This window comes from Euleptes europaea, chromosome 13 (genome assembly GCF_029931775.1).
Source record: "Euleptes europaea isolate rEulEur1 chromosome 13, rEulEur1.hap1, whole genome shotgun sequence".
Classification (NCBI taxonomy): domain Eukaryota; kingdom Metazoa; phylum Chordata; class Lepidosauria; order Squamata; family Sphaerodactylidae; genus Euleptes; species Euleptes europaea.
The window spans coordinates 4,750,579-4,764,525 of NC_079324.1; the positions used below are offsets into that span (position 1 = coordinate 4,750,579).

The 13,947-nt window shown below is 43.6% G+C and overlaps 1 protein-coding gene across 1 annotated transcript in view; it reads right to left on the bottom strand.

The window, feature by feature from the left end:
• AMOT (angiomotin) overlaps positions 1–13,566 on the bottom strand; it is an 87,275-nt gene extending 73,709 nt beyond the window's left edge. The window contains exon 1 of the mRNA XM_056859557.1: positions 13,544–13,566. The gene's annotated coding sequence lies outside the window, so the exon portion shown is untranslated. The remainder of the gene's footprint in view (positions 1–13,543) is intronic.
• Between the last annotated feature and the right edge of the window lie 381 nt (positions 13,567–13,947).

Consider the following 13,947-nt stretch of genomic DNA (forward strand, 5'->3'; position numbering starts at 1 on the left):
TCCACCATTTAACTATGCGTTGTGTGAAGAAATACTTCCTTTTATCTGTTTTGAATCTCTCACCCTCCAGCTTCAGCAGATAACCCCACATTCTAGTATTATGAGAGAGGGAGAAAAGCTTCTCCCTGTCCACTCCCTCCATATCATGCATAAATTTATAGACCTCTATCATGTCTCCCCTTAACTTTCCAAGCTAAACAGCCCTAAGCGTTTTAACCGCTCCTCATAGGGCAGTTGCTCTAGTCTGCTGATCACTTAATTCCCCACACAATCACAACACTGGGAACAGATAAACATCTGAGTGAAAACATGATGCTCCCCTCATTTTAGCAATACTGCAAGAATGAGGGTGACTGTTCTGACCCAAGGTTCAATTCCACTTGGAGGTCAAAACAAGCAGACATGCAAATTCCCTCTTCACCTGGTATACAGAGAATATCGGAAATGGATGCAGAAGTCACCCCCCCCCCCCAACACTTGCCAGTCAGAGCAGAGAGATTTCTGGCCTTGGTCAGCGTAAGGCCTCATTCCCTGTGTTCATCTTGGAATGAACTAAAGCAGAGGGAGCAGCGTTCATGGGGTGGAGTCTGGGACCTGGTCTGACCGACTGTTGCTGCCAGCTTCTTCTGTAGAGTAGAGAGGGAGATGGGCAGCTCCCTGAGGAGCTGGAGCCGCACCCCCACCCCCCAGGCTCACTGAACTCCCAGGGGCTGGGCCAGGCTTCCAAACAAAGCACACACCTTTTTTATTATTGAATTTTTATAGGGTACAGAAGTGAAAAGGGGGGAAAGGAACATGGGGGAAAACATAACATTTCGTTTCAGTTTTTGTCTGTACCCATTACAACTCACAATCCAACACATCACCCCGGCTACGATCTCTTAATAAAGTTGCAAAACGTAATTGAATAATCTAATCCCAGGTTGTTTTGTTACTTCATTATGGTTCTACTATACAGATTAACTTGAGTCAACCAATCAGCTAAAAACAACAAACATATGAACTTTCTTACACTATTTAACCATTATGTCTTTTAACTACGTCTAATATCCACTTACTGAGCCCCCACTCTACTATTCTCTCTACAGATCATGCATACCTATCAAAAAACAGTTGCCATCTCAATTTGTAATTGTCAATTGGCATCTTTCGAAGCAAATTTGTTAAGCTCGACATAGTTGCCAAACAAAGCACACACCTTGACAAACCAATGGACAGGCTCTGAACAGGGTGGATTCAAGCGTTGCTATGGGCCTCTTTTGCAAAACAAGAAGAAAGGCATTGTGTTTGGTTCCGCCTCCTGTGGCAGCCATTTTGAGGTGGTGCTCACCACCCCCTCTCAAAATTCCAAAGGTGCCTGCAGGATCAAAAGGGTTTGGGACCCCTGGATCAGATCACATCTCAGCCACTGGCAACTGCTACCCCTCTACAGGAGGGAGAGAGTCCAACATCACAGGGATGGTATTATGACAAAGATTATATAACAAACTTTCTACAATAAATAGTAAAAAATGAGCTGTTAGCCTCTTTGGTGGCCCTGATTAGGCAGAAAGATGAAATATAAATATGCAAATTAATAAAATCAACATTACCAATAACTAGAAACTCTTACAATGAAAAATCCACAATGCCATATGCAAAACTTAAAAAAAAAGAGTTAATCTCGGATACAGTTAAAAAATGATGGTCAGGTAGTTTGAATATTTCCCCATCACCATTGTTCAACAAACAATATTGGAATTTGTAGACTGGAAGGTGATTATGCAGTTTTCCAGGCAACATGGAAAAGGAAGCCATGTTTGACTGCAAGTTAATTGTGTTCCTATCCTACATTATTGTATTGCATTGTTGGCTGCTGCTAAAATGTATGGTCTAGGCCAAATGTTCCAGAGTTGCCTATACTAAAACAATAAGCTCTTTAAATATGCTTTACCTATAATCAGAATTAGTTGGGAAAGTATCTGCACAAATGAATGAGACAACAGTCAGAGATGAAACAGCAAAAGTCGAAAGATACCAGCACATATGAGCTACAGTTCCTCCAAAAACCTAACAGTCATTGAGTAGGAGACACAGCAAGACAAATTCAACGTATCAAACTCCTTCATGCGATCACACCTGAGGGCACAGAACTGCCTGGAGAATGCTTAATAGCATTAAAAAAAATTACACTCAGGTGTATGGACAGGACTTGGACTAGTGGCTATAAACTACAGAAAAGGACGTTTTGTCTAAATTTGAGGATGAACTTCCTGACGGTGATGTGCTTGATGCTGTACCAGTCACATTTATGAAGTGGTAGATTCTGCATTGTTGGAGGTTTTTAAGGATACCTACTTATTATTATAACTGTAGTTCGTGCACTTGTGGGGGTTGGACTAGATTACCTTGGTGGTCCCTTCCAACTCTCGAGATGAAATAAATAAACATTACCAGTGCAACCTTAAACAGTTAATTCTGCATAGGATCACAATACCATCGTTGCTGTTTACCATGATTACTAAACGGAACCTCCTTATTTTGAGGCACTATACCTTTGGGATCCAAATGCTGAGGATCAACTGGGAACAATTATTTCCATTATGGCCTGCTTGTGAGATTCCTTGGGCTTCTAGCTGGCAAATTTCAGAGCCGAAACACTGACAAGATGGACCCTTGGTCCAGTACAAACTTTGCTGCCCCAAGCAAGGCCCACCCAGTTCAATTGCCAGCAAGATCCAAGTCAGACTGTACAGAGGCTTGGTTTGGCCTGACCAGCAACAGTCCAGGAGGCAACATCATTCGCCTCCTGTAACACCGATGACCTGGAATGAGCCCAGATCGACAGAACACCAGCACCCTCCTCACGGTACTCTTTCAAGAAATTGCTTGGGTAGCTCAGCCAGAGTTCAGCATAAGCTCTCCTTATGTTAGAAGCTGCATTTTTTTCCAACATAAAAATCTGCTGGCGGCCTAAAGGTACCAAGCTTGGTTAATGCCAGCTGACGTTCTCCCTGAAGTTCCGCCAGCCATGTGCCTGATCCATGCAGACAAACTTGTAAGCTAACTGGCCCATGTGTGATCAAGAAAAGGGGGCAAGATTAAAGCAACACTGTGCCATAGTTTGTGTGCATTCCAGGGCATGCAAAAGAACCGTAGAGGATAGCCTTATAAAAGAGAAGATGCACTCATCGGGCACTTAGCTTGGAAAGCCTTTCAAGGCAATTATTTTGCATAACCTTTCAATTTGTTTGACCAGCCACTCCTTTTGACACATTCAAAACAGGGTTCTTTAATCACTGAAACAGTAAGTCTGGTTTGCAACTCTCCCTTGTACCCATTTCCAGCAACCTTTTTACATTGTTGATGTAATATTAAACAAGATTGATGGATATGGCCTTTATGAACTTTTAAATATTTGGAATATGCAGGTCAAACAAGCATTAAGGGATTAACCTACCAATCACACTGAACTCCTAATGCAGGAGTAGGCAACCCCTGGCACACATGCCAAAGAGGCACGGCAGACCCTTTTTCTCAAGTTTGCAGGGCCAGTCCTCTGACTGAGCAACTCAGGCAATGCCTGAGGGGCTTGTAGATCACTGAATGGGCAACGAATGAGAACAGGTTTATATCCATCATGCCTCCCTGGTTCTTGGAGCCACCAGCAAGGCAATCCCCTGAGGTGCCAACAGCACCACTGGCGCTAGGCTCGCACCCAGCATATCTAAGGCAGCCATCATCTCTCTTCTCCCCCTTAGTTGGCTGTTCTGCTTATAAGGCATACACACTTTTTTCAAAGCCCTTGGGCCCAAAAAGGTAGCTTACTACTATTTTAGTGCTTTTCAATGAGTGGTTCACATTCACATTTCTGCCACTAGCTACTTATTGGGGCTGTGGTGTCCTTGCAAGTAGGTTGGGTCTTGCCGGAAGCTAAATGTATAGATTTTAATAATTCTCATGATTTACAGAACCACCAAATAGTTTTCTCCACTGCACTGAAAGTTTAAATTGCCTCTGCATCATCTCGTAACTTTAGACCCCCAGGGAAGTCTCATAAATATTCTGCAAGATGGCACATACCATGTGGTGTGGCTTGGCTGGACATCAGTTGTCAGTTGAGTCACTCTGTTGAGTGGCACGTATCTTAATGACATTGTGTAAACAAACAATTACAATAAAGTTAAGCAAACACACCCCTACACATCTGCACCTAGGCAATCTAACCAATGATTCAAGGGGAGGGAAACCCATAGAAGACAAAGAGTTCCACAAGGGCATTTTTACATCCACCCTGGAGACATAAGACCATACAAAGCCAAGGACAGCGAAATGTAGCTCCCGTTGTGAACCAGCAGCTCATACAAGGTGCATTTGAAGATTCATCTCTATTATTTCACTCTCCTCCTTAACACTCTGGGTCTTGCCCCTTTTCTGCTGTTACCAGCTCCATCCCACAGATATCTCAAGAATGCATCAACGTCATTCTCATTTCTTTGCATGGTTTTGCCATTCCTTTCCTGATTTAGTCCAGACCTTTCCTCTGGATTCCCAGTTAATAAAAACCACATGAGATTACCATGTAATCTCCAAGTGCTGGAATCAGTGCTGTCTGAATTAATCATGCCGAGCGAAATATTTGCAGTAGACCACTTTGTCCCTATCAAGGGGATCGAGCTGCATCAGTGGCTTGGGCTGCAGCCCAAGTAAGCACAACTGCAATTTGGGAGCCAAAAGAACCAGTGCCCAAAGCCATCAGGCCAATTCCTGAGCATGCTCTTCGTTTATTGTCCTTAAAGCACATAAGGACTCTAAAGGCTATGCAACAATTTCTTTAAAATACAGAACCCTTTGTCATGGGCTGAGACAATATAACCAGGATTATGTTAGGAAAGCATGTCCCCATTAGGTTTTATAAGGATTAAATGTATTGAGAAGATATAATTACTTCATAAACTGGAAGTAACAAGCCAGCCTTACTTACTATTCAAAAGCAAGCCTGATTCTACTGTTATAGTCATACAATGGAATAAACTAGTATGCCTGTGACAGAACTAGTTCAAGGTTAGCAAAACCTGCTATGCTACTCAAAGTCTTGATGTTGTAATTATGTAAATTGATGTCTCAGCTGAATATTAGCCTGCTAACTATTAGCTTGACAGACTATTTTCTACACAGGTCTGACTATTTTCTGCTGACTGGAAATAGGCAAGCTTAAGCACTGCTTGTAAATCCTACTGTTGACTGGATTAGCAACCATCCATCCTAGGACACTGAAAGATATAAATAGAGCTCTCTCTCTGACTAAAAGTTAGACAAGGTCCTGATAGACTGAACATACCATGACCTATGGACTTCTCTCCACTTGGCAACCTATTCCTTGCGTGGATTAGGGAAACTGATTCTTGCGTGAATCAGGAACACATTTATACTTGTCTTTTAATTCTGGAGAATTCTCACAGAGAAATATTATGCCACACAATCTGTCTCTCTGAAGACTGATTGTCTGGGAGATTTGTCTGTATAATGGTCTTTAAGTAGAGGAACAGTATGTAAATGTGAATAGCAGGCTTGATGGGATTAGGTGTGATATTGTCGTGAGTCAGCCTGAGAATTACTCTTCAGAAGAAGAAGAGGCGACAGAACAAGCCCTCACTCCCTCTGAAGAGATAACACCGGAACAGCAAGACGGGGCCTCGGAGCCAGAGGATCGGCCGGCTGAAACAAGAGAACAGGGAAGAGAAAGCCTTTCACCTTCAGGGTCTCCTCCACCAGTGGAGAGAAGAAGAGTAAAAGGCAGAATGGCATTGCAGCAAAGGAGAAAGTCAGCCCGGCTTTTGGACAAAAGACGTAAGTTGGCGCAGGAGGAATCAGAGTCTGAAGCCGACAGTTGAGCTGAAACACCTGGAGAGTCACGAAGGCAATATAAGCAAGACTGACCGTTAAGTGCCTCGTGGGAGCAAATGTTATTGCATGCTGCCTGTCTCTTATCTTGAGAAGCTTCATTTAGGAGTCCGGTTTGCCGTGGTGTTGAACTTGGAAGAAAGCCGTGCCTGCAGCCAAGACCTTAAGGGTAAGGAACTTGTATCTGTCTGTGATCTTGTTCCTGTATTGTGTTTTAGAGCTGCCGGCCCCTCCCGGCAAGAGTAAAATACGCGTCAGGCTCTGCTTCCTTTCAGCATTGATAAGTTGCTGTGTGGGAAGAAGAGACTCAGACCTGCCTGTACGCAACAGATATGCAGAAGAGTCTGTGATGTCCCATCAAGCCTGCTATTCATATTTACATACTGTTCCTCTACTTAAAGACCGATGGATTCACATTCTAGCTGTATCTGAAGAAGTGAGCTGTGGCTCACGAAAGCTCATACCCTACCAGAAAATATTTTTGTTAGTCTTTAAGGTGCTACTGGACTCTTGCCCTTTTTGACTACTGCAAACAGACTAACAGGGCTACCCACTGTGAATTATCATCATTTGTTCTAACAAGACATGTCTTCTCATAAGATCCATCTTATATACAGTCTTCCTAGTCTTATGGACAAGATGTAAATGCAGCTTCTCTAGGAAGCCTATTATAGAACATATTCCAGGGGACTTCCTACACAAGGAGGAAGCACTGGATATACTTTGCAGTCAGTTCTGAGACTAAGGTCTGACACAGAACTGTCTGACATGCATTACAGCCAACAATGGCTTAACACATAGAACACATACTCTGATTGAAATACATATAATTGGAATACATGGATGGAGATCCATGGAGCATTAAGCTGTTAAACTGAAATATACTCAGTACTCTCTAGAGATTGGCACTGCCAGAGAGATTGTAGAATGGAGTTAACACTCTACACATAATGTTAAAGCTACACATAGCTTCAAATACTGATTAATCATAGTATGGTTAAACCATTAGAATGGCTCTTAGCTATATAACAATGCTCATAACAAATGCATGCTTAGAGCATGGCTTACATATAGTCTTTTCTATTCTGAAGCTCATCGCCAGACCCATAGATCTTAAACATGTAAAGACTTTGTGGTTTCATAAACTTCAGTCTCAAATAGACTGCTGAAAGAGCTACAGTATCAGCTCTAACTATGAGAGATCTCTTCTATTCTTACTACTACTAAAAGCATTGAAATAATAGAATGATACTTAGAGAATACCTGAAGGAAATCTAGCTATTCTAAACGAACTTATAGAATCCTTACAGACTCTGCAATGACATAACTGGGTAAAGTATGTCTTATAGTTAAATAATTTGAACTAGAATACTTATTCAATGCACTAACCATTATTTTATACGATTTCTGTAAACTGTTATTTCCTGAATGAAATATATACTTGAGAAACTTTCATATAGAATCATAAAGATTGATGATATTGCTATTGATGCTTGCATATATATTTGTTCCTGTTGAACTAACTAATATAGTTTTTATTTCTGTAATTATTTACATGCATATATTTTATGTGAAATAAATAATATTTTTATTCAAATATTTTTTCATATTTTTACTGGAACAATTCAATAAAAAGACTTGCTTTTTAAAAGTAGGTAAAGTTGTTGAGTCCTGCTTACTCTATGATTGGCTGAATAAGATACCTTCACTTCTCAGTAAGTGAAACATTCTAAGAGCCTATCATTTGAACAGCACGACCCACGTCACCTTTCCATAAGTTCACATGCTTAACTTGTTACTCTTGCACTAGAAGGAAGGAGAACTTTGAAAAGTTATCTTAATATGCAAACTGATCCTGGTACCAGGATGAAGGGTGAAAGCAAAGAAATAAAGAAAAGTGGGGGGGAATAAAACTGCAGAGTTCAGTGATAGCAGTAATAACAGCAGAGACAAGACAAACATTTTAGTGTGGTGGTCAGTGCACAGCAATTCTAAATTTCAAGCATGAAATCATGGAAGCCTTTGGCTAAGTGCTTGAGGCACAGACCTTCATGAGCATCTAACCATGACCAGGGAATCAGAAATGTGCCTAATGGCTTGGGGAAAGGAGACGTGATGCAAGATGAATCAACAAGGACACCAAAATCATCTAGCAAAGCCTTGATTGGTGTAATACCAGAGTGACTTTTTAGTGGCGGCTCCAAGACTGTGGAGGCTAGACTGGCTCCCTCTATGGTAGCTTCTCAATCTCATCTAGCCTTTTGCATGGCTCTTTGATCCCACTACTATTTTAACCGGATGACTGTTAAACATCTTTTTTGTTCTTGCTTTTTTGTAGATTACATTGACGGTATGTGCAGTAAACCACCTTGGGGATACATCTGTGCCAAAAGTGAGAATATATTTTACGTCAAACACGCCCCATGAGTTTACCCACCCACATATGCATTTCTTCTTTCTTGTCCATTTCGGAATTTATTATGGTTAATGTTACATCAGTAGTAACAACAGATGGCACCAAGCCACAGTTTGAAACCACGAAGTGGATTTGTATCTGTGGTCTGATGCTGACTATGGTTAATGGAAACCCTGCTACCTCAAGCAGAGTCTGGAGGTGGGACAGCAACAACTCAAATACATTTTTTTTAAAGTGGAACAAACGAGCTTACACGAGTCCTGGTCCCACACTGCTCTGTGGCCATGTACGGGAGCAGGATCCTGACGACATCATCACATCCCGTACTAGCTCCACAAACTCACAGGAAGGGATTGTGCTGGTATAGGAAGCCAGCCACAAATTTGTCATTTCCTAATGGATTAATGAAGTATAGTTTGAACTGATTGATGCCAGGCTCTTGCATTTCTGTATGTGAAGGCAAAGCCATGGATTTGTGCTGCACGCAAAATTCATCAGAAAATGAGCCCTCGTTGGTGCTTTTGTTTTTAAAACATGCAGGTTTCTAGCCCTTATGACAGTGTGCATGCAGTTCCTGGCAAAATTTCCAGAGAAAAGCTCAATAAGATTTCTGCCAATCATGGAGGAGGGCATCAATGTCTGGCAAAGCCCCTGGCTCCTCCCATGACCAGCAGAAACAGAACTGCATAAGAGATGCAAATGAATGTAATTGCTCAATTTGTATGACCTTTTTTTTTTTTTTTTTTTTTTACAGATTGTAGTTTCAAGGAGTTTGCCTTAAAATACCCAACACAGCCCTTGGGGAAATCTGTACTTGGGAAAGTGGCAAAGTCAACAATTAAATCTACCCAAACCTCTTTTTCTGCTTTTGCTCTCTTATCCGCTTCTGGCTTAAAGAGAGCGGCTTGGTAAGAGCAACAGCTTCATTCTGATAAGATCTAGATACAATATAATTACACGTACCCCACCCCACATTCTCAACATTCTGTTGTACTGTAGAGTGAGCAGTAAACACAAGCCAGGATGAGGCCATGCAGATCAGAGAGGGCTTGATTGTCTGCAGCTAGGACCACAAAGGGCAGGGTTTCAGGACCGCCCCAGCACAACCAGGGAGCGCAGCCATTAGGTGATGCTTTCCAAATAGTGCTGCCGCTAGGGATAAGGCCACAGAGGGTGCAAACCCAGCTCAATGCTCCTGGCAGTGAGTGTCCTGGCCTTCATCAACACGAGGAGTAGTATTTGGGCCCTCCTGCTATACGCATTCTGCCCACTGGAATGGTCAGCTGGTATGTGGCTAGCACTGATTAGCAGCCTGAAAGAACACAGTTGTAAGGGGGAATCTAGCCAGTGCCTGTGCTCACAGAGCAGGTGTGGGTAGTGTATTTGTGTGTGGGGTGGAGGCAAGGTTGAGCGATTAAACTCATCCAGTTCTCCCCATTGCAATTTGATGGGCTTTTATTCAGGATTAGACCAGACAAACTGGGGACCCACAGGGACTTGTGGGGGGACAGAATCTCATTTCCCCTCCCCTGATCACACCATCACCATGAGGGCCAAAACAAAGGCCAGAAAAGCCCTGGAAAGGGCCCTGGTCCCTCCCCTTGCCTTTTACTGACAGAAACCAAGGCTTCAACTAGCAATACTATTGCAGTTGGCCAACAACAACCACAGAGGGTGTTTGTTTCTTGCAAACCTAGAGCTTTTCTCAGGTTTGTACAAAGATTTGTCTTGTCTGTTCATCGTCCCAATCTCTGGATTTAAGTATCCAAAGATTTGGCCACAATGATCATTATATATCTAATTCCCAAGTGTGCCCCCTATCTGCGGATACTTAAATTCACAGATAGGGAACACATCTGCTTAAGAGATTGGAACTGGGGGGCAGCCTCAGCAATAGGGGGGGCGGGATTCCCCCCATGTGTTTTATGGGGCCCCACTTGTAATGATTAATCATTACAGACTGAGTTCTCAAGGATAGGCTGGTATTGAGCAGAACAAAAAAAAATCCTAAAGAAAGTCACACAAAAAGAAACAAACTCAGCTTCACCAAGGTTCACATTAAGTTTTACAAGACATTTTATTGTTCCAAGTGTGCAGACTGCAGAAAAGGCTAGATCTGCAAGCCAATGGGGTGTCAAGTACACCCCCTATATGTAAATGGAGACCATTTACCCTTCTGAGAAAAAATTAAACTCTGCTTGTGAGAACCAGTGATGTGGGTTTTTCAGAAAAATGTGAATTTGAAAACTTTCTTGAAAATTTTCCTATTCAAATTTAAGTAAATAATTTAAATAGCATTAGCAAAAGAAGGCAAACACACTATATACAAGCCTGGACCATGTACAAACACTGGGGTTTGTCCATGCTTCGTATGCCACATTTAGCCTATCTAATGTGACTGATTTGCTGCTAAACAGCCCTGACAACTGTAGATAGACAGGCTGTATGTACATATGTGAGCGGAAAATTTTCCATGGAAAAACATAGCATTGGGGAAATTTCCACCCACATCATGCGTGAGAAAACTGTTCCTACACCATTCCTTCTTCCTGTGAGTCTGGGGGTAGAGAATTAGCTCAGTGCATGGAAGTCTGTTTGGGGGGGGATGGACTTGCAACACATATTGACCAATGCACCACCATACCCCATGCCTCCCAACAAGCAGCATTTTTCTAAGAATGACAACTGCCTCAGTATGATCCAACAAATCAGCCCTCTTGTCAGACCCAAATGTTCAAAGCAGCAAAGTGATTTGTTAATAAGTGACCTAGAAATAAAGTGATCTGAAATGTGCTTTTCTGGCTCACAGCTTTCTACTCATTAAGCTTTACAAGTTTGTTCTCCTTTTCTTTTCAAATTTTATGGCTGAATCCACTAAATCTAGACGCCAGTGTCACATAGCAGATAAACTGTCACACCAACACTGAAGAGACCTGGTTCAGCCATGAAGCTGAGTGACCCGGAGGCAGACAAAACTCCTACCCTGACCTACCTCACATGGTTAAGATAACATGGAGAAACGATAACCCTGTACACAATTTTGAGCATCTTGGTAGAAGGACAGGGTAAAAAGGAAATGGGAGAGATGCTTGGATTCATAAATGCTCACAGGGCAAACAAAAGCATCTTCAGAACCATAAGCAACTCCCTCCCCCCAACATCTGTACATTGGCCACCTACGTAACAGAAGACAGGAACAGTATAGAAGTAGACTTTGGATGGAGACTGTAACCCCTGAAGCCATAAATTCCAAATATTAGGAGGTGTGGGCAAACCCAGTAAAGGCCTCAGAAATTACAATGTGAAACCAGACTCTCAAATATAATTTAACTGGCCTTGGAACAAACACACATAACTGAAAGTCACCATAATTGAAATGCCTACTCCAACAAGAGGACAGAAAAATCAGTTTTATAGAACTACTTATTTGAAAAACAGAAAATTATTTTTACCACTGTATGGGATAATACATTGTTGCTACCTTCTCACTACAGATATGGTTTGTAAACCTGTGTCACTCATACCAAGAATCTCATTAAAATTATGGGGAAATGGAGCAATGGTTCTCCTCTTTAAACAGGGCACATGGCACCTCTGTAATTCTGGAGAAGTAAGATCCACAGCTCAATCTACCTTGTCACACTCAGGCATAGCTAAATTAGAGTCCCGCAGCACCTTAGAGACCAACAAGATTTTCAGAGTATAAACTTTCAAGAGTCAAAGCTCCATCAGATACTCTTGAAAGCTCATACCCCCAAAATCTTGTTTGTCTCTAAGGTGCTACTGACCTTGAATCTGGCTTTTCTACTGCAGACCAACACAACTACCATTTGAAACACATAGGTATGCAACTTTTTTGGGAGGGGGGATAGTCTGTACTTAACTGCAAAGCTGAAATGAAGTATCTGCCTCTTCTCCTTCCTCCTTCATGAAATGTAAAATGCTTCTAGCAACTACACAGATAGACTCAATCCAATTCATGGCAAAATCAAATCAGATCCTAAGGCAGCAGTGGACACATTATGGCCTAGGAGCCACAGATGGCCTGTGGGAACCTTCCATCCAACTCTCAGACTGCTTATTCATTTGCTGGCAGCATCATCAGCCTGCTGGGCTGCAGCCTTGGCTGGCTGGCTGATGCTCCCCCCAAAACTGTTAAACAGCTTGAGGGCCGGCAGGGGCAACAGAGTGGGATAGAGGGCCTCATCTGGTCTCTATCCTCAAAAGCAGGTGGTGACCCAGATGTGGCCCTCAGGCCCACCCTTGTTTTAAGGTGACACATTTGCTGGGGAGTAAGGCAAGTAATACTGCAATCATGCTTGATGAGTAAGATTTACAACCAAACCCAGGTCTGAACCATGATTTCACTGCCAGGGCAAAGCCCAAACAGTTTGGATTCTGTAAAAGCCCACTCTGCATGCAAAGCAAACTGAAAGGGCAAGTTCATCCCTTTCAACTCTGCCATATGGAAAATCTTGTAGATGCCAGGTTGTGTCACACCCCAAGATGGGAACTCAGCAGCTGCTGGAGGGCTGCGGTACCTGCTCCACAGCATTCTTCAGCAACAGCAGGGCCAAAAAGCAAAAATCAGAGACATGGGATGTATACAGACGTACTCTACAAACGGGGCTGGAGTAGGTGGGCAGCTTTTACATAGCTAGCCAACAATGGTTCTTTTAAAACGCTCCTTTATAACCAAGGGACTAGCACCAAAAAGAGCACAAGGTATCCAGCAACAAACATAATCATATTTTCCTGCATTAACTTTGTTCAAAAGAACGCAAAATCATCACAAGATATATGCTGGATGTACCTCTGCTCATTATTGGAGAACACAGCTAACCGTTGAAGTGTATCGGAACAACAAACTGGCCCCCAACTTTCTCCTGACAATCATTACAGCACAGTATAAAAGCGGTTTCAACACAAGCCCACCCATCCCCAATGCAGAAAAGATCTGCAAGCGAGACAGCCAAAAAGGCCCCAAACTGCGAGCCGGCATTTTCAAACTCTACTCCACAGTGACCTTTTAAAAAAATTCTTCTTCTCCCTCCCAGTATTACTACACAAAAGGAGGTCGGTCTATGACCTGCGTTTGAGACCTCGAACTCGGCTTCCGCCTGCAGAGAACATCCTTCCGCTGCGGAGGGCCGATGCAGCCAGCACCTCGGGGCCCCACCGACACCCCTCCCCGGGCGCAAAGCGCGGCCCACCGCAGCCCCCGCCCGCCCCACGGAGGCCAACCTGAGGCCGGAGGGTCCAGGCGCCGAGCGCACAAAGGAGGCTGCCCGGCCCCGCCTCGGAGCTGCGCACGAAACTCCCGGGCGCGGCGCTCGGACCATCGCGGAGATCCGGCAGCGCTAGCCGGGAAACACGGACGCACAAGGCGACGCTCCGGCGGCGGCTTCCGCGGGAGAGTCTCGCAAGCGCCTCCCCGCAGAGCGGCTTCAGCGGCAGGCCCGGGTCGCAGCAGCGGGGCTCTCCGCCATCCGCGGCCGAGGCAGCCCCTGCCGAGTCCGGACACTCCGGAGAGAATTCTGGCTTGTTGCAAGGCGGGGAGGGAAAGGAGGGGCTCTCCAAATGCACACGCAGTCTCCCCATTGGCTACGGCAGTCTCAGCCGTAGTTTCCTGTTGGCCAGGTGATCTG